Source organism: Halichoeres trimaculatus, unplaced genomic scaffold (assembly GCF_033239565.1).
Source record: "Halichoeres trimaculatus isolate MK-OKI-2021-1 unplaced genomic scaffold, fHalTri1.1 fHalTri1_scaffold_15, whole genome shotgun sequence".
Taxonomy (NCBI): domain Eukaryota; kingdom Metazoa; phylum Chordata; class Actinopteri; order Labriformes; family Labridae; genus Halichoeres; species Halichoeres trimaculatus.
The window spans coordinates 7,198,055-7,217,886 of record NW_027437193.1 but is presented as its reverse complement, the minus strand read 5'-3'; the positions used below and the strand labels follow the sequence as shown (position 1 = coordinate 7,217,886).

Here is a 19,832-nt window from a genome sequence, read left to right as displayed (position 1 = left end):
CCAAGCTGTTCACACGCAGTGACACAGAGGTGGCATTTGTCCACCGCGCCGCTGCTCCTAAAGCTGTCAGACATGAAACTGGAGTGGCAAAACTCATTACAGAGATCAGGAGTGATCTGAACATTTTCTTAGCAGGAAGCCTCTTCATAGGCGAACACCAGGCGAAACGCATCAGGAGATGCTGGGAGGAATCACATCACGGTCCACCTGCCGTTTCAACCCTGGGCTGTCCGATGGGATCTGCCGCATGCCTCAGAGCAGAGTGATTATAGGCCTCGTACCTTTTTTTGCTCGTCTAACTTTAAACCATGCAGCACATCATAAAGTGTGATCTGCGATCATGATGGCATGCTGCGTTTACTGGGTGTGTGTGACCTACGGTGTGACCTACAGCGTGACTTTGACCTCAGCCTGGAATATCTGACTCGTGCAGGAAGTGGAGGTTGTGCCTGTCGGTGCCCCAGTGTCACCAGCGTGTTGGCCCTATTTATGCCATGCTGGTGGGTCAGACAGCAGGGAGCCCTGCTGGAATTTAGTAACTCCAGGAATGCTTATCCTGTTGCTCTGCTGCTCTCCATGCAAACTGCTATGATACCCATAAAATGTCGTCTTCACTGCTGCACTTTGATGACATTTAAGTCCTCAAGAGAACATATGAAACGAGACCTTGATTTGAGAGGATTCACTTCTGGGATGTCTGATGTTTTCCTGATAAAAACAGCTTCATTGCACTGATACTTGAATAGTGCCTGCGTTAGGCTTTACCACTCTCTTTGGAGACTACAGAAAACGTGAGTGAATGTGAATAAATCATTTATAGAATATCTAGAATTCATAAAACTGTGCAAGCATGTTTTTTTTTTGTACCGTTTTCCATCTAAAGCAGGAAAAAAGAGATCTTTCCCCAGCTTTTGTTTCTGCTTTGTGCTGCTGATCACATCCTGGAAGTCAGTACTTGGTTTTACCCTCACATGATCCACCGGCGTCTGTGAGCAACCTGACAGTTGCCCTGACTTGACTGTCAAAGTCCCAGAGGTCTTAGTAGACTTTGTGCTCTAGGCGAGAGGAGACAGAAATAAAAGGAGACACTCTGTGCAGAGCTTTTTTCCTTTCTCTGCTTTTTTACAGTTACAAATTTGCCGATGTAATAATGTGGAAGAATCCAGAAGATGGAAATATCTTTAGTTTGTCTGGAAAGAGGGGTCTTCACGAGGCTTGGAGCTTTAATTTTCAGCCATGCTGCTGAAGCCAGGTTTGGATGTCAGGCTATTTTTCTGAGTTTTCACTGACATATATGTCTCTGAGGTATGGTGGGTTATTTTGTTCCCTCCTCAAAGAGCACTCCACTTTAGCACTTTTACATTTAGCAAAACTTCCCCATCAAGAGGAAGAAATGGCTCAGAGGACTCTGAACTATTTGAAAAATTGAACTTTCCTCCTGGAGCACTGCGGCTCAGATCTCTGTCATCGTTAGCGTGCTCCTGTAGCTACATGCTCTTTTTTTTTCTAACAACAGAGACCGATGTCCTGAATCCACTTTGGCGGATCTGCCAGTAATGCCCAGAGATAAGTGAAAGGAGGTGTAAAGGCTAAATGAAGTTGAATGGGAATAAAGGGAAATGACTGGCTTCTCCATTAGCACTCAAAATTAATTCTCTCATTTCTTCGCTATAAATTTATGAGGCCCTGATGCTATAATAAGAAGTTATATGTTGAATATTTAATTTCCTTAATTATTTTGGGCTGGCTTTGCAGCAAGGCAGTTGAAGTCCATTTGTTACTCCCTTAGTGAATGGCTAATGAAAGCAAAGAAGCACTGAGACTTTCTGTTAAACTGTGGCAGGCTCTCATAACTGTTTAGCTTTAGTAAGTCTTAGTTATTGAGTATATTTTACATTTCTCTCACGCTCCTCAGCTGACTCTGTTTCACCGCTCTAATTCCTAAAGAGCTGTGACACTGTGTTAAGAGTTTGATGCTCTGCAAACCATTTAAATCCTACATTAATTCTCAACAGCACAAAGATGTGATGAATGTTTAAACTCAAAGAATTTGATGCCAGCAACATGTTTCTAAAGGTGGGACAGGCACATTTTTCCCACCTCTTTCTTTAACAGCACTTAGTCTCAAAGTGAAATATTAACCCATTATTACCTGGTGTATGGTTTAACAGAAGTTGCTCAACACTTTGGGAAGTCTTAGACCGTTGTAAAACCTGTTAATTTTTTCCCTTTTTTAGAGCTGTGTATGTGGTTTGCACCCATGTAAAATTTGCCTAATCTTCTCTGCTGATGCCAAACAGCTTGATTTGCCATTGACACTTCTTTTGAGCTTGTGGTTCTGGGTTCTGCTCTAGTGGTCAGTAGGTGTCTGCTCCAAGAATCAGCATACCTGGACAGGGCCCAAATGATTGGACAACTTAAAGCTGATGCGAAAGACAAATCCTCTTGAGGCACGGTCACAAGGGCCAACCAAACTGTGCCAAACTCCTGCCCACGGTCACTCTTCTTCAATATGAACCAGACTTTAAGCATGGCCCACCTACGCCGTTGTGAAGTGTCTGTTTACAAGTGTGGTCTCACCAGAGTCAGCACAATGAAAAACACTAGGGATGTCCCGATACGGATATTTTGACTGATATTTTGCCAATACTGATCCAAGACAGAGTGCTGATAAACCCCATTCTCTGTTGGGTGATTCCATTGTAAATAGGGATGGGTACTGAATGAGATACTTTTAAAGGTACCGACCAAATTCTGTCAAAAGTACCGGGCACCGATTCATGTAAAATCAAAAGGTACCATGTTAGCTACCAAAAGCCATCCTTGAGACTGTGAGGGAGTGGAAGAATAGACAATTTTCTATGCTAGACATTAACACAGCATTGCAAGGTTATATATTGAAAAAAAATTATGTTAAATTGAAAAAAGTATATATTTTATTATTAAACAAATTGATATTTTTTACCAAATAAACACAAAAAAGTACCAAAAATTAGTACAGTTGAGTACTGGTACTGATTGCTAGGTACCTGGCATCAGTACCGTATCGTTTCAAATATGAAAGGGACCCATCCCTTATTGTAAATGACGAATTAGAAGTAGTTCCACACAACAGACATGTATGCAACGTTGTTTGATTAACTGCAGCTGTAAAGTATGACGTTGCTGATAACATGTGAAAACTGGATCAATGCTGATCCTGTAACAAAATCAGATGCTATCCGATCCTCTAAAAATAGCCATATCAGGCGCCAATACCGATCAGTGTATCAGATCGAGCCATCCACGGAGAAAACAGAGACATTGATCCAACTTAAGTAACTTTTTGGCTTCTCTTAGGACGTTGGGGTCCAACACAGCCCTCCCCGCTACTGTTTAAAATGATTGTCTAGAGGAGTGATCGCAGCTATCATACTCCATGTTCGTGCGTGCGTGCTTGTGCATTAAGTGTACCGCACCAAAGCACACCTCTCTGAAGCGTGCCAAGCAAATCATGCATAAGCACAGTATACTTGCGGTCACACTGGCTAAAGGATGTGATGGCCAGTGTGACTCCTTACTTATTGTGCTAGGTTTATGAACCTGAAAAGGCATTTTTTGTCACCACGTTTGCCCCAAAACCTGCATACATTGTTCCTAGCTTTGTACACTCCACTGGCCATGTGCATTTCTGCATCGTGATAAGAATAGAGATGCCAGCTCGTCAAAGTGGAGGATGCAATGTCCATGATTTCCAAAAGGAATGTCTGATTATGATTTGTCCTGCTGCAAGAAAGTTTGCCACTTTCCTCAACTGTTTGCATTAATTATTGGATTGACATGATGCACAATCCCTAAAATATCAACGTAGAGTCTCAACTCTTTGAATTCAAGGTTGAATGTTTAATGTAGAAAATACAGTTTCTTTGTTTTAAACACTCATTTTTGACTTTCCTCCATCCTTGGATTCCAAAACCCCAATCTCCTCACAAAACAACAGTATCACTTTAGTTTCTTTCTTCTTTGATGTGTTGACTGTTTTGGTCAACAGAGGGCCCTTATCTTTCACTGTCAGTCAAGCCATTGTTGGAGGAAGGGACCCTGCAAATGCAAAATGGCACGAGTGATGGATTGCTCTTTTATTTGGCAGGCTTTTCATCTGTTGAAATAGTGTGTGTGTGTGTGTGTGTGTGTGTGTGTGTGTGTGTGTGTGTGTGTGTGTGTGTGTGTGTGTGTGTGTGTGTGTGTGTGTGTGTGTGTGTGTGTGTGTGTGTGTGTGCTTAAGGGCACATTTCTACTTCTGTGTTTGGGACACAAAGAAGAATGTTAATGTGCTGCATACTTCCTCAGTTACTTGCAGCAAAAAAAACACCACCTCAAATTTGTGAATGTGAAACAATTCTAAATCAAACTTTTATTATTTATTTTGCAAATACTGTGTCTTAGCAACATATGAAACAGCCTATGAAACAGTATTAAAGTTGTGTTTTCCTGGTTTTAACATCCTTAGTTTGACAGTGAACATACAGATGATGTTTGAACATCAGCTTTACTTTCCAGAAAGAAAACTTTTCTTTGCATTTCCCAAACTGGCATTACTTATCCCATTATCAGAGTTTCATACCAGACGCCAGCTCATAATTTGTGGTTTATTTCCTTTTAGCAGTGGAAGCAGCCTTCTTCGACAGAGGGAATCATTTCATGTCTCCCTCCTTTTGATTTCAGCAAAGTGGTGCACTCTGCTGCAAAGCTCGGGGAGATTTCCTAATGAGAGCTATTAGCGCTGCTGAAGTTGATTTGTGTTTTGAATGCATCCCTATCCGTTGGAGTTGTTTTTCTGCATGCCAATGGGAAATTATAAGAATAATAAAGTGTTCAGGAAGGACATCACAGGTTTGCTCTGGAGGAAACATGAGAGGTAAAGAAGAGAGAATCATATGTGGTTTGTTTTTGTGCGGGTGAACATATTGACATCCACAGAGCTAAGAGTAAATCCAAAATGCTGTTGACACTTTTCACTGTATCCAGTCAGGCTACTTATCTCTGTCTGTGCTCGCGTCTTATCCTCAGTGTGAGGCAGGAATTTATCGCAGGAAGGCATCTGGAAGGCTGTCTTGTCAGAGACAAAGTGTATCCTCCTCAGGTTGGGGGAGACTGCTCTGTGGGGCTTTTATTAGGAACCTCTCACTGAAAGTTTTTCGGATTTATCAAAGTCTCCTCAGAACACAGCATGCTTACTCAGTTCAAGGAACTGCAGAGAGGAACAGCCCATCTGGATGTATCCTTGCCCTTTTCTTTTATACATTTGATGTTTTTCAGCAAGTTCTGCACTTGTTTTGATCCCGGTTCGTCTCCCTTGATTTTTATTTTCAATAGAAGGAGATACTTTAGAGGGAAAACTCTCTGACAAACATTTTCCTGTTTATGTTTTCCTTTTTTTCATTAGCATGGCCAAATGAATGCTTTCAGAATGACAGCTTGCTGCAGACAGTTAGAACAAGAGACAAAGTCTTAAAAATTTAGGAGAAATACATCATGAAGAGGATGATTTATCAGTTTCTCTGCCGACAGTAACATCGCAAAACATGATGCATCGTAGAAACAGCTTGCGTCTTTGCAGCTCCGTTGACGGTGGCTTGTGAAATGTAACACAGCTGAACAGCTGTTCACAGCAGAGCTAGGCACAGCATTGCTCTTTCTCCACGCTGGCTTTCCTTTTGTTGACGGGAAACTAACTAGGCTTCTTCTGCTTTCACTCCTTCCTCCTACACCAAAGGTGAAATATTTTTTCGATATCCTGCCCTTGTAACCTTTTAGCAAACCTGAAAAAATCTGATGAATGGGAGTTTTGCTGAGTGTCAGCGCTGAGGTGGCGATCTGCTCCAAAAGTGCACCTGACTGTAATCTCAGTGGAATGATCATTGATCAAAAAGACAAACAGAGGTCTAGAAATTAGACCAGGGGGAGACACATTCAGGTGAGAAAAGGAGTGAATTGAACCATGCAGGCTTTGGAGCTGGGAGTGGGTGACACTGAAGGTCACCTGCTAAGACACGTTTGGATAAATGGAGCCAACATCCATATCATTGATTGGCAACTTACCCTTTGAAGTTGCACAGAGTTGCATTGAGTCCCTCGTCCCGCACGCTGTTCTTGACCCAGCTGTACGCTGTCAGCCCTACAGGGATCTCCTTAGTGCTGGAGCGGTGGCTGTCACTCCCTTAAGAGGACTCTGCAGAGATTAGACATGCACGATGAAACAACAAAATGATGCTTCGTCATTTGGTCTTTCTCCCACCTCTCACAAAAACATTTTACGCCTCCTGTTTTTTGCACATTTCACCTCAAAGCGACTTTTCCGAGCCACCCGCTTCTTTGCTTTCATTGCCACCCCCGCACAACTCACAGAGAGCAGCATGCAAGGAAGTGAGTCTCTGGAGAGATTTGAGGGAGCACAGGGGGCCAGAGGGTGGAGAGGGGGCACAGCGCTGTAAAGTGCCTCAATGTCGCTTCATTTCCCCATTTTAATTGGGCTATCTAAATGCACCCCCGGTTTGTCAATACCCGCTAGGGTCCCAGATAAAAATGATTTGTCTCATGCATTCACCAGCACGCTTCAGTGTTCTCCTCAGAGAGCGTGCCCCGCCAGTTGTCAGCAGCAGAGTGTAATGGAGAGCGCTCGTTGTTTTTGATTTTCGACGAGTAGCAGGAAAATAGGTGCATGCCTCCGTCTGTCCCTCGCCCCTCTTCTCTTGGTCTGATTCTGCTTCCTGCACTCTCATTCTGCCTATAGGAAACAAGTCGATACATGCATGCAGGCTCAGAGGACACATACACAGACACACAGGCACGGGGACACATGCACTAATTCACAGGCTCCTCTCGCATAGACAGGTCTGTACAGGCACGTACACACACCCAAACACTCACCGAAGGTCAGCACGGCGGAGCCAATCTTATCTGTGTTTTTATGTGCTCTGTTTCCCACTGTCCTTGTCTTTTTCACACCTGCTGTCACCGTGTGCCATCACCTTCCCTCTCAGAGCTGGAGCCAGTGTTATCTGCAGACAGTCCTGAGAAAAACACACGGCCAAAAGTCTGCCCTTGGTGTTTGGACTGTTGAGCTGAGGTAGTGTTGGCACAAGTTCACGCTTTATAGAGATAAACAAATGCTCTCTTAGCAGTGGAACGTCTGTAAATGTTGTTATTAGGGCTGTCACTGTAACACATTAATTAATTACTCTACAAATTGATGTGTTACAAAAATAAGCAATTAACTCAGCACTTGAACTTCAAAAACTTGAAGAAAACTACCTAAGAAGAGTGGACTCTTGTCTTTTATGTCTCTCTTCCTATTTTTGATCCAAAAAACAAACAAAACGCTTATCATCCTTTGATCCACTCCATGATCTCCGTCGTCTTTTCTCACGATTGCGCCCGCTCCTTCTCTCTGAACTACCGCGACACATCCTCAGTTGGAGCGTGAGCTGCCTGAACTTTTCTGACCTGCAGCGTCTCGCTATGTCTCTGTCATCTCACATCTTCTCCTCATATCCATGCTGATCTCTCATCCAAAGAGCACACCGCTCTCACTCACAGTAGTTGACAAGCATGATTTTTATTGAAAAGCTCCACCAGACCCCGCCTCCCCCTGCTGAAAAAACATAATTTTCTTGACATCTACAGACATTAATGGCAGCAAACACAGACATTTCAAGATTAGCCAGTTGGAAAAATTGTGGATTTACGAATCTTCTCTTCTTTGTGTATTCATTTGATTAGTCATGCACTTAAATTTTGGGTAACACATTACTTTAGTGGTCCGCAAATTTCATCACACTTCGGAAATAATTAGACAAAGTTTTTTCTTATTTCTTTGAATTTAGCACATAACTTCTAAGGAATAATGTCCAAATTTATTGCTGCAAGTCACAATTGGTAGGTTACTGCTTTTTCCAGTTTCTTTGAAATTTGCTCCACATTGAAGCGTAAGAAGGATGCAATGTCCATAATTTCCAAGAGGAATGTCTGATTATGGTTTGTCCTGCCGCAAGAAAGTTTCCCACTTTCCTCAACTGTTTGCATTAAATTACAGATTGACATGATGCACAATCCCTGAAATATCAACGTAGAGTCTCAACTGTTTGAATTCAAGGTTGAATGTTTGATGTTGAAAATACAATTTCTTTGTTTTAAACACTCATTTTTGACTTTCCTCCATCCTTGGATTCCAAAACCTCAATCTCCACACAAAACAACAGTATCACTTTAGTTTCTTTCTTCTTTGATGTGTTCACTGTTTTGGAAGGTGACGATTAACAGATAATTTATTTGACATTGAATCACAACCCACCACAAAATGGTTTTAGAAGTATCCCAATGTTTCTGCTGTTTCCAGAGAAGCAGGTGATAAACAGCTGCTTAGTTCTTGAAAACAAAAGTTAGGTTCATTGTTTTCTCTGATAATAACCTTTGAAATGTTCAGTGGATAAATCAATTTCCCAATAAGCAGTTGATAGTTTGCTATTTGTTATTTAATTTCACCAAGTTCTTTAGTACCCAGTTTGGTGATATTCATGATTGAGATCACATGCAAAATGATAAACATTTATGATTAGGCCTATAATGTTTTACATGATACAACTGAAGGCTTCAGATGTGATATTCACCCAGAGTGGGGTTGTAAATTGGCCTTACCTGATTGTGATAGACACTGTGAGTACAGGCGCACTGCAAAACAGAATCTAGCCAGAAGTTATGAGCTAATTTTCACCAAATTCTTGTGAAATTTCAGGGGCACTTTCAAAGAAAATAAGAAAACTCTGTCTAATTATTACCTAAGTGCGATGAAATTTGCGGACCTCTAAAGTAAAGTGTTACCAAATTTTGTAACGTCCCAGATTCTTTATTTGGGGACCGTAAGCAGATATGAGATTAAAATGTGATTAATTAGATTAATTAATTTCAAGTCCTGTAATTAATTAGATTATTTTTTTAGTTCTCGTGCAAAAAAAGGTCTGTAAATTCTGATTTAACCTGTGTGTGGCACATGGATACCACCAGGATTGCAATCTGGAGCTAAATTAGCAGACAAACTGACTCCAGCAGTAGCCAGACTTCACTAAATTGTGAAGCGGGCTGGGAATTTGAAGCTAACAGGTGTTGCCCAGCTGTGCCTTTGGACGTGATGACATAGTGTTAGCCTTAAGAGCCCATCAGCAGCCGCATACTGACTTTCACAGCTCATTGTTTACGACACAGGTCAGCATATTTTCACTGGCATGCAGCCAGAAAGTGTTTATCAGTGACTCTCCAAATGTGGGAATGAATCACATTTTTTAAAGACTTCTATAACCGGGGATGACAGTTTGTAATACGTTTAGATGTTTTAGATGATTGTAGGGCTGCAGTGTTTCCAAGCACAGTAAACACAGACAGTCCTGCAATGATACGTATCAGTTATTCAGTCAATCCGTGCCCTTTTGACCCCGGACCGTGAAGTTTCTTTGCTTCCCTCGAAACTGAATCTTGTTAAAATGTTTTTGTCAGACGTGTTAGATGGGGCAGACAGTTATATCGATAAAGCCCAGGGCCAGTGTGATTCATCCCTTCCTACAGCAGTCAGCGCAGTTTCCCATCAGATGATGACTACAGCTACCACTGAGGAGCTGAGGTGTCTGGCTTGATCCAGGTGTTTTTCACCTGCAGATAACCCTGCAGCTGCTCATCCATTTCTGTGCATGCAAGAACTTGCACAATAACACCCGTAAAAAGCTGGAGAGAGATATATTGATCTTGCAAAATCAGGCTCTCACAACAGTTTGTGTGTGAGCGGGGCACTTTGTGCAGATTGGCTTAAGTTAGGGAGAGGCTGGCTCCATAAACCTCTTTTTTCAGTCTAATGAAACGAGCGGGGGATGGGTGTTTGTCACAATGTTATAAATTCTCCCACTTGGTAGGGGGTGTTACCAACTCTATTCAAGCCCTTGGGGGGTGGGGCAGCAGATAAGTCCTAAAACTGCCTGAGCTAGAAGAACCTCACTGGAAGCAGCAGTATTAATCTTGCTCTGGGGGTTACAGCCGGACTCCATCTGTGTTTTGAGTTTTACATTGCACTAAAAAGAGATTACACAGGAGATGGAATGGCTCATGTTGTGCTTCTGACACACTACTCTACATTACCGTGGCTCACAATTAATTTTCCTTCCCTCTCTGCTGTTAAAACCACCAGACGATAATCTTTTCTTCAACCTTTTACGAGTGTGATTTGTTCAGCAATTTCATCCTAGATGAATTTGACATTTGAGTTTGCAAAGACTCTTTACACCCACAAAAAATACTTTTTCTCCTCTTCTCCGGTGTGTGGGTGTAATAATTATTCTCCAGCAGGTTCCCTCAAACTCTCTTGAGCTCATAAGAAAAAGAGAGGTTTCCAAAGTGTCCAGATTGGTTGTTCTCCTTGTTGCAGAAAGTTGTTATGTAAATTTGAGGAAGTTTTCTCTCCGGTGCGTGATTGTATTGTGTTGTATTAAAAGTACTGCACCACAAACGGCTAAAAAAAAATTGTTGTGTACAGCTGTATAAATTGAATTCTTTTTTAATCAGATGACCCACATCCTGTGCTGTTCTTAAGTCAGAAGAAAATAATGCTAAAACATTTCTTTTGCTTGCTGAAGCGGCTGTTGTGTGCACAGATCTGCAGCCTCCAGTCAAAGCAGACTGTCTCCCATTGTTAACAACAAGGAGAAATGTAGAACACATCGCTGTTCACAATTTCCTTCAGCTGAGTTTAAGCCTAGAAGACATTAAACACTGCTACTCTGAGTGGAAATCCTAGTATATGCTTCTGACAACCTTAATTGACTCCTGTGATGTTGGTTTATTTTGTGCTGTATATTCTGTTTCCAGTAGTTTCCTTTTGAGCGCAAACATATGATAGAGCTGTTAAGTGTGCTTGCATTCTGAATGCAGCTATTATTATTTATTCTTCATCCTAGGACAGGGGTCTGCAACCTTTACTTTCATAGGAGCCATTTTTACTTGGCTCACCTGGAATAAAGTCATTCGGAAGCCACAAAATCTACTTTATCTCCAGAATAATGACATAAAACCTGAATAAAATTCTAAACATAGTAAAAATCTAGTGAATAATTGTCTAAACCAATAGTTTTTGGTGTTAATTGGTGTTAATAAAATTGTACATGGGATGTCTAAGTTTTAAGTTTTGATAAGATTGCGAATATTTTTAAAAACATTTTAATTCTAAAAATTTTGAAATTTCACGGGTTTGTCAAAAATGTATAAATTTGCAAAAAAAAATTAAATCTAAAAAAATACTAAATAAAAATAGAATTGTAATAATTTGCAGATTTTTTTACAAAAAGAAATTTGCAAAATTAAAAAAAAATAAAATAAAAAATTTGCAAAAAAGATATTTTAATCTTAAAAAAAATTCAAATAAAAAAATTAGAATTTAAATATAATGCAGAATTTTTTAAAAAGAAAAGAAATTGGCAAAATTAATAGAAAGAAGTTTTCTTTCAAAATAGGCAAAATTGTCCAAAAATTAAAACCCATAAAGCTTGCAAAAAATACTTTAAAAAATTGCAAAAATTTTCAAGAAAATTTGAAAGCTTTTTTGCAAGATGTGATGCTTACTAAGTTCAATTTTATTCCTAGTTTTTAAAGCTACAAGGAGCTGCTGCAAAGGGGTCAAAGAGCCACATGAAGCTTCAGAGCCACAGGTTGAAGACCCTTGTCTTAGGACATTCGTCTCCTGACCGGGCCACAGCTTGCAGCATCAGCAATGGCACTGATATATAAGAAAAAACATCATTATATCGAGGCGAAACATTGTTGAAGCATTGCTGCATGAGTCAAGTTACAGTCCACACAGTATTATTGGGATAAATGGGCAAACCTCTCCCCAAGGTCCCCAGGCTCTGTGATCTATTAAGGCGCTGTCGTCTCGGATGGTGAATCTCAGAGAGCGGGGGAATTTTTAGGGGAAGAGAATGGTTGTGCTGACATCCTCGCGCAGTGCAATCCCTTGTCCTTGTAGGACAGAGGAGGAAAAAAAAACAGCACTAGAGGCTGACTTGGCTGTTCCTCTGAGCTCTGTCATAAATCCAACTGAACATTTCTGAACATCTGTTGTGGATGATTAGCTCCATGGCTAGAAGAGTTTGACCGCAGGGAGTGAGAGCCAGTGTGTTTGGGAGCTGCGTGCGTCTGTGTGTGTGTGTGTGGATTGCTGATTCAAGAATGAGGATTTTGCATATTTATTTCCCCTTTTTTAGGATGAGAGAGAGGCAGGGAGCTGTTTTTGAGACACATTAAATATCCACCAAATGTTACTGTACATTTTCTGCTGCCTCTGTCCTCTGGGAATGCTTGTTTCAAGGTTACTCTCTGTTAACCCCTTGGCTTCAGCGATAATGACATGGGAAATTGATTTTAAAATACACACAGGAGTTTCATTTAGAGGCAGAACTGAGGACATTGGATGTGCGTGTCTTGTTCGCCTGCCTTAAGAGAAGCCTGTATGTGGGCTTATATTAGGTCACATTCTCTTCCAGGAAGGTGGTCCATAGATAAGACATAATGGAGTCTCTAAGCTTCAGGCATACATAACATCACGTGTACTCGTACCTTTTTTTCTCCGTGCAGGTGCACTATAAAAAGCACCCTCTCATTGGTGGAGGTTTGAAAAAGGTAAGACCCTGCAGCCTCCTCCCTCTTCACTCTGAAATTTGACACCAGTGACATCACACAGTGGGTTTGGCCTCTCCCAGGCAGTCCCCGAGCACCCGCTCAGTGTGTGAACAAGCGTTGCCTCTGAAGGATCTCTCCCCAAGCCACATTGCTGTGTAGCCACAGCTGGAAACGTATCGCCGAGAGACAGTTACCGAAACACTGTGAATGGAATAACTGAGCAGGAGCTGGGGACTACTTTCTGCTTCACACCTTTTCACAAGACATCGTTCAGGGATAATCTTTCTTGGATATTGCTGGATTTTCTTTTTCTAGGATTTGGATACTCTCCCACTCAGGAATAAGGAATAAAAAGAGCCATTAAAAGTTTATCAGGGGATCCTCTTGACATGAATGGGTAAGTTTTGTTGCACTGCAGATTTGGGATGATAAGAAAACAAACTTCTGGTGACTTTATTTCTCTGTAGAGTCTCTTTCCAGCTTGTCTTATTTTTCATCTGCAGTTTTACTTCCTTCGTCATAATAAAAGTAACAAAATAAGTTGATGTGTTACACTTCAATGGTCAGGTATTTTCTTACTATTCCTTTGTCCCTGCTTCTTTTGTCCTTGCTCACTCTGGCTTGTTAAGCCAAAACAATAGTTTAACCTCGTCTTGGCTTAGCTCTATTGGCTGGCTCTCTGGCAAATTGCCCTGTCTGGTGCGAGCCCTCCCCTACGCATTCAGAGGACTTTGAATAGAAGGGCCATAGAATGTCCCCTAGCTACCGCTGCTAAGGTGAGGCGCCCTGCCGTTCTACTGCATTAGGCCTTCACAGAGGCCAAACAACCTGTTTTTCCAGTTGTCTTTATCTCCCTGGGCAATCTGGAGGGTTAAGTTACAGCCACCGAAAAAAAAGTTCTGTTTGAAGGAGACACTGGAGAGCTTTGAACTCCCAGATAATTTCAGAGGAGAGCTGTTAGAAGTCACAAATTAGGATTTGGGGAATATGCTTGGGCCTGGCTTTCACCAAATCAAAACCTGTAATTCTTGTTCGGTAAAGCAGCATTTAAGGGTTTAAGTTTGTTTTTCACCAACAGTGATAATCAGCTCAGTCTGAGAGCTGAAAGAAGTTTTTGGAGAGACTCAAAGTGAAGAAAGTGAGAAACTTTTTGAACCGCTCTGGCATCATTTCAACGAAGAATAACCGGCTCTAAATGTCTCCCTCAGCTGTAATTATGTCTTAAATCTTTTGTTTCTTCTTTATTACAGCATAAAAATTTTACGCGCCTGTATGAGGAACGCTTGGGCCGAGTTCATCTTGTTCTTGGTCACAATAAATGTGGCAGTTGTTGCACAATAAGTTTGTTGCTCAATACGAGGAGCTGTCAGTGGGAATAAAATATCCCTTTTGCAACTTGCTCTTTTCCATCAGAGCTGTCTTAACCTTTCAAAGAACAGAGTGTAGACAACATGTCTGTTCTGTTTTGTTTGGCCTTTGAAACAACGAGACTTCCCCACGGGCCCGTCTCACTGCTATTGAAACTTGTGTGTTTTCTTTTGGAGTCGCATTGAAGCTAAGCTTGCCTTTTATTTATTTATTCTCCCTTATACTTTCTTCTTTTTTTGGTTAATGATTCAGCAGTACAACCCTTTCTGTACACCTGTTAGTCGTCACTTGTATGTAACTCCATTAATAAATGACCTGGTGGCGAAACTCAAGACGGAGTAGGGTAAACAAACAAGACAAAAAGAAGTGTTAGCCATGGCCGCTGTTTGTTCAAGAGGAGCAGTCTGGGTCCACACAAGGTGACCTGCAGGTCGCACTCCTTCACCTCCTGCATGCAGGCCGCTGACCCTTCATTCCACTTTTACGACTGTGCTCAAGTCACTCTGTCACCAGTAATGTTCCACTGAGACATTAAGAGTCCAGGAAGTGACCTGAGAAATAACTGCGGTCATTTGTAAACCACCCCTCTTTATTAGATCCCCTGACCAAATATAGGGGATATCCTTCACTTAAACGACTGCCTCGGCTGGAGTCTTTCCCTTCGAATAGATTACCCCGTGTGGAGCGGTCAATCACTCAATCTCTTTCCCCATCGAATTCCCTCACAAGTAATTATGGCCCGAGCATATGGATTTTTCCATAAAACTTGATTTCTCATCATCTGTGGATTGGGTGAAGTGTAATGGCCTGTTAATGCATGATGGATCTGCTTAGTCATTCGAGTCCCAGTTGGGACAAGAAGGAGGTTTCTTACAATCACAGATCAATGTGTGAGAGGCCATTGTGTCAGAGGAGCCATGTATTTGTCTAAGATGTGCACTGTAAGTCGACAGAAAGCCTTTTGGGCCTTTTCTGTTGGCTTATTAAAGTTCAAAGCTTTGACGCTGCAGCTCAAGTGTCGGCTTATTAATTAATTAATAGGTCGCAGGTTTAAAAATAGCAGCAGAGGAAGTTTCTCATTTGCGTTTGTGTCGAGAAGTGTTGCCTTATGGTGACAAGGTCATGAGTTGCTGTTTTATGATGACAAGGCCTAATTGTCAATCCTCTGGTCTGTACTACACAAGATGTTTATGCAGCTGGGGGTGAGTGTGCCAGACAAGTCCCGCTTAATGTGCGATGTCAATCAGCGGGCAGCCTCTGCGATGTGTGAGCAGTCACTTTTTGGTCTTCGCCGTGACACTTCTTTTCACGCAGACGGTCCCTCATTCGTTGTGACAAGTGCTGATAGGAAAGGTTTAGAAGAGAGGACTTCCTCGTCGCTAAAACCACCAGTGTTTTGACAAGAATGCGTCTCCCTGCGCGGCTCCAGGCACCACGCTCTTTGATGGAGGCATGTCGGAGTCTCCTCTTTGACATCTACACAGGCTTGCTGCACACATGTAGGAGCAGCGACTGAAGAGTCCAGGTTTATTTTGGAGGAGGTGGTGTCACTTTTCATGCTGTCTTTTAGTTGTCAGAGGAAAAACAAAAGGGATTGGGAAAAAACTGAGTATATAACTGAGAGCTGTGAGACATTGTTATGATAAACAGCTTTCATACTTTTTGTATTTGCAGTTAGCGACGTCTCAGTTAATCATAAGGTCAATTGGAATATTATTCCACGGTGAAAATACTTCCAAGTCGCAGCCCCATCAGCTCTTTTGAGACCCTCGGTCCCCTTTTGTGCTATTTTTACTTTGTCTATCCCACTCTGCAATTCAAATGTATCCATCTCCATTTTATGGCCTGTTATAGCCGGCCATCAGAGGTCTGTTTTGTGCTCATAGCCTTGCACCTTTCATTCCAACCTTAACTCTATGCATTGCAGCTCTGGGTTTCTCAGTGGGAACACAAATCCGCTTTGTCACAGAGGACATTTCCCTCCTTGCACAAAACTCATTTCAATTCCACATCATCCCATTACGCCTCCACATTGATTGAAACAGCCTACATTTTCAGGGGCAGCTGCTGGCTTTTCCACTCTGTATGTATGACAGGGCCAAAGCTGCACAGCAGAGCAGGTATGAGACATACATCGGTCGTGGCAAAAAGCTGCATTATTCCATGTATTTAGCTGTTTCCTGAAAACAGGAGAAAACAACACAACAGTTTAGTCCCCCTGTTGCATGGTTATCATTTCCCTGATGTTACGAGGCTGTGATATGCTGCTAATCTCTCACAGCTAATATATTTTATTCAGTAAGGAGACAAGGTCAGCTTGTGGGCTGCTATTAAATGGAATTAAAGGTCACATCTTTACCTTGCTCTGGAGTATACGGGGATAACTGTGATCTTAACTACTGTAAAGCAAATAAAACCGAATGCAGGCTTGATTTATTTGCTGCTTGGTTCTGGGAGTACAGTCGTTTTGCTGATTTACCCCTCTGCCCCCACCAAACACTGCTGTTTGTTCAGCTTTCCCAATTCCTCCAAAAGCCCGGCTCAGACTTGACATCCTACGTGATGACTTTATCAGCTCTCCTGTCACTTTCTGCAAAGCTATCCATTCTTTTTTGACAGCTCACTGCAGCCGGTCGCAAATTGAGGCAAGTAGGACTCATCCCTTGATGAACTAGATTTCAAGTCTTTCCAGCCAAATGTTTAGACACTCTGGTATCTTTGAGCGTGGCACGTGCGTTGCATGTTTCCACTGGGACGTCTTTAGCATCAGTAAAACATTTGATTTCTTCTAGTCCCATAGTTTGTCCTCAAACACAGGTGATAACTCTTCCTCCCGCAGAACGCCGAGGACCCCGGCTTGTTTTGGGAAGATGGATGGAGATTCATTTGGTTTCATTATAACGTCTGACTTATTTATAGCCTTCCTCTGCAGCGCCTGTTGGCCCACTGCAGCCCCTGTAAGGATGCTGGGGGCTGAGGCGTTGATGAAACATTCCTGTGTCCGGGGGGTACTCTCTGAGGAGAACACTGCTTGTTTAAGGGAGGGCAGCAGGGTGACAATGCAAGAACCGCGAGCTAGGCGGCTGAAATCTAATTCCACTTGCCCTGCCTAGCTACAGCATTCCTGTTTGAGGGATTTCTCCATCAAAAGTCTTGCTCTGTGTGGGTGTTCGGGCTATGTAATAATACCACATAGCCTGGCAACACAGGAGGAACTATATTGGTCACATAAAAAAGTAGTTACCACAACAACAACAACTACAAAGGCAAAGGGGAACTTTCTTAATAGCCCTCCTGAAGCATACTTCCATATTTTACTTATTTTTCGGTTTTGGAGTTCTTACTTCCACAGCACCAATCCCAAACCTTTATCTGGATCTCCCCCTTCAGCCTCAGAGATTACCTCCTCACAACCCTGGAGCACGGATGCTGTCTGCCTGGTAATTTGACGGCTAATCCCCTGCCTCTTCCCTACAAATCTCCTCCCTGATAAAGGGGTTGCTTCTACATTAGTAAACATGGGAGACTTGGCTGCCTGGGCTGACAGTCAGAGAACTGGACTGGTTAAAGTCGAGGGATAGAGGGAAAGCCACTTCTTTAGTTCATGAGACAGTCCTTTTTCATCTCATGCATGGAAAGGCAACATAAAATGAACTTTTACTCCAAGGAGATGTCTTTAAGCCTGCCGGTGAGGCCATTTTTATGTATGAAGGAGTCTAAATTATGCAAAGTAAAATTTCAAATGTTGGTCAGCGCATCAAAAAATCCCTCTTTTCTCAGTATCTCCTGTGGCTTTTGGTTTGATGGTGAGCTGGGGTTGCCTCAAAGAGTTAATCTCTAAAGAGAGTTTCCATACAGTCCTTTGTTAATGCACATTCATTAGCTTTTTGACCCGAATATGTTATCCTAATGATCAGTGCGCTCCTGCCACGGCTAGACACGATGGTTCACTTGAAAGGAATTCACTTCCTCAGATCTTTCCTCACAAGCTTACACGGACTGGTCTCACAATGTGGCCTAGCCTCGCTGGATCACCGGCTGTAGTCCTCCTAAGAGTGGCATTAAGGAGTGTTATCTCCTCCTCTCGACATGATTTCTGTTTCCTGAATGTGTATTTACCTCCAGAGATGGTGCATCAACAAAGCACTAAGCCCCTGAATCAAAGCTGACGCCTTGAAGCCCAAATATGCTCAACCAAGTTGAACAGGACCTGGCAAGGAAGCATTTAAGCAGTCTCTGGAATGACTTCAACTGGATGACTGCAACATTGGCTGTGATGGCTTTTCATTTGTTGACCTGACAGAGGCACTTTAGGCGTCAGGGTGGATGTGGCGGGGTGAGTGACAGGTCCTGTCCCTGCGTGTCTTTCTGTGTGTGTAATGGCCTGGTGTTCGGTCTAAGCGTTGTCAGAGAGGGAGGGATGACATGTCAGGAAGAATTTGGTGAGATCTCTGATTTCAGCACATTGTGGACCAGTCACGATTTTTAAAAAAGGGCTGCAGTGAGGGCTTCAGGTTTTTCCTGTTTGTGCCTTTTTTTTGACTCTGTAACCATCTCCAAGTGCAAACACGACACTTCTTTATACACGTCTCTGACCCCAACTCCAAAATGGTTGGGCCACTGTTTGAGGTGTTGATTGTTGTTTATATAAACCTTTTATTTTGATTATGTTTAAAACTAAAGAGTTTTCTCAAGTAAAGAATTGTACAAATTTTCAGAAACCTTGGACTGGGTCAAGTCAACCTTTTTAGCCCCATCAAGTGTTTCAGTTCCGTTCGTGTCGGTACGGTGCGCATTTTGTGGTGTTTCCACTGACTTATTCCAGGATAGATTCCCAAATAACTGAGACGAGCCATCCTACTTTTTGGGACCCTTTTGTATGGATGCCAGACTAAACTGATCCAGTCCCAAAAGGTGGAGCTACAACACTGCTGTCCATTGATTGGTTGAAAGAATTGTCTCTTACCGTGCGACAGCGGCTGCTGTATTTCTTGTAGCGGCACGCAGTTTTCTCTGAAATAAAACTTGAATGCACTTTGTAACAAAGAGCCAAATGCAAATTACAAAGAAGACAAATTACTGGATGTCTCCCATAGTCCCGCTCTTTGTTGACTGTGTCGCATTTTTCTCCTTTGTTGGATTCACGAGCCGGGTACAGTGTGTCATGCTATGGCATCCTACTGTTATTTAACTGATGCGGCTGTTGGCGTCCGAGTTACACGCCGCCATCTTGGTTCGCCATCGGTTGGCTCTAGAAACACAAACAGAACCAGGCTTAACTGAGCCAAACCGTACTGATCTAAACTGAACTGCTTGGTGGAAGTGGGGCTTTTGTTACATTGTGAATAACAGACAGTGGTTTCCGGCATCTTTAGAGCAGAGGATGCAGTGTCCATGGTTCCCAAAAAGAGTGTCAGATTTTGATTGGTCGGACTTGATAATAATATAATAATAATAACTTTATTTATATGGCACCTTTTAAAAACAAAAGTTTACAAAGTGCTTTTACAGGAGCACAAACTACAACAAAGCACAGAAACACAAAAACAAAACACAGTTCTAGAGGCACAAGAGCAGAAAGACACAATGCATGAGGGCATCAGGAAGCATAGTCAGGGACCCAGACAATACAAGAACCATATAACATTAAAAAAAAAAAAACCTTGAGGATGGTTTTCCACTTTGTTCGGCCCAGAAAAGTCGATCGCTGCTCTGGATCCTGTTAAAATTAAAAAAAAGAAATTTGGCCCCATGTGGTGACTTCCACTACA

The 19,832-nt window shown here is 42.2% G+C and overlaps 1 protein-coding gene across 20 annotated transcripts in view; it reads left to right on the top strand.

Annotated features, from left to right (window-relative positions):
• The window catches only part of ptprfb (protein tyrosine phosphatase receptor type Fb), a 228,741-nt gene that overhangs the window by 46,692 nt on the left and 162,217 nt on the right, over positions 1-19,832 (top strand). Inside the window, exon 1 of one of the 20 annotated variants that reach the window (XM_074689217.1) lies at positions 12,812-13,090. The exons of the other annotated variants lie outside the window; for them this stretch is intronic. The gene's annotated coding sequence lies outside the window, so the exon portion shown is untranslated. Of the gene's footprint in view, positions 1-12,811; positions 13,091-19,832 lie in introns of those variants that run through there. 20 annotated transcript variants of the gene reach the window in all.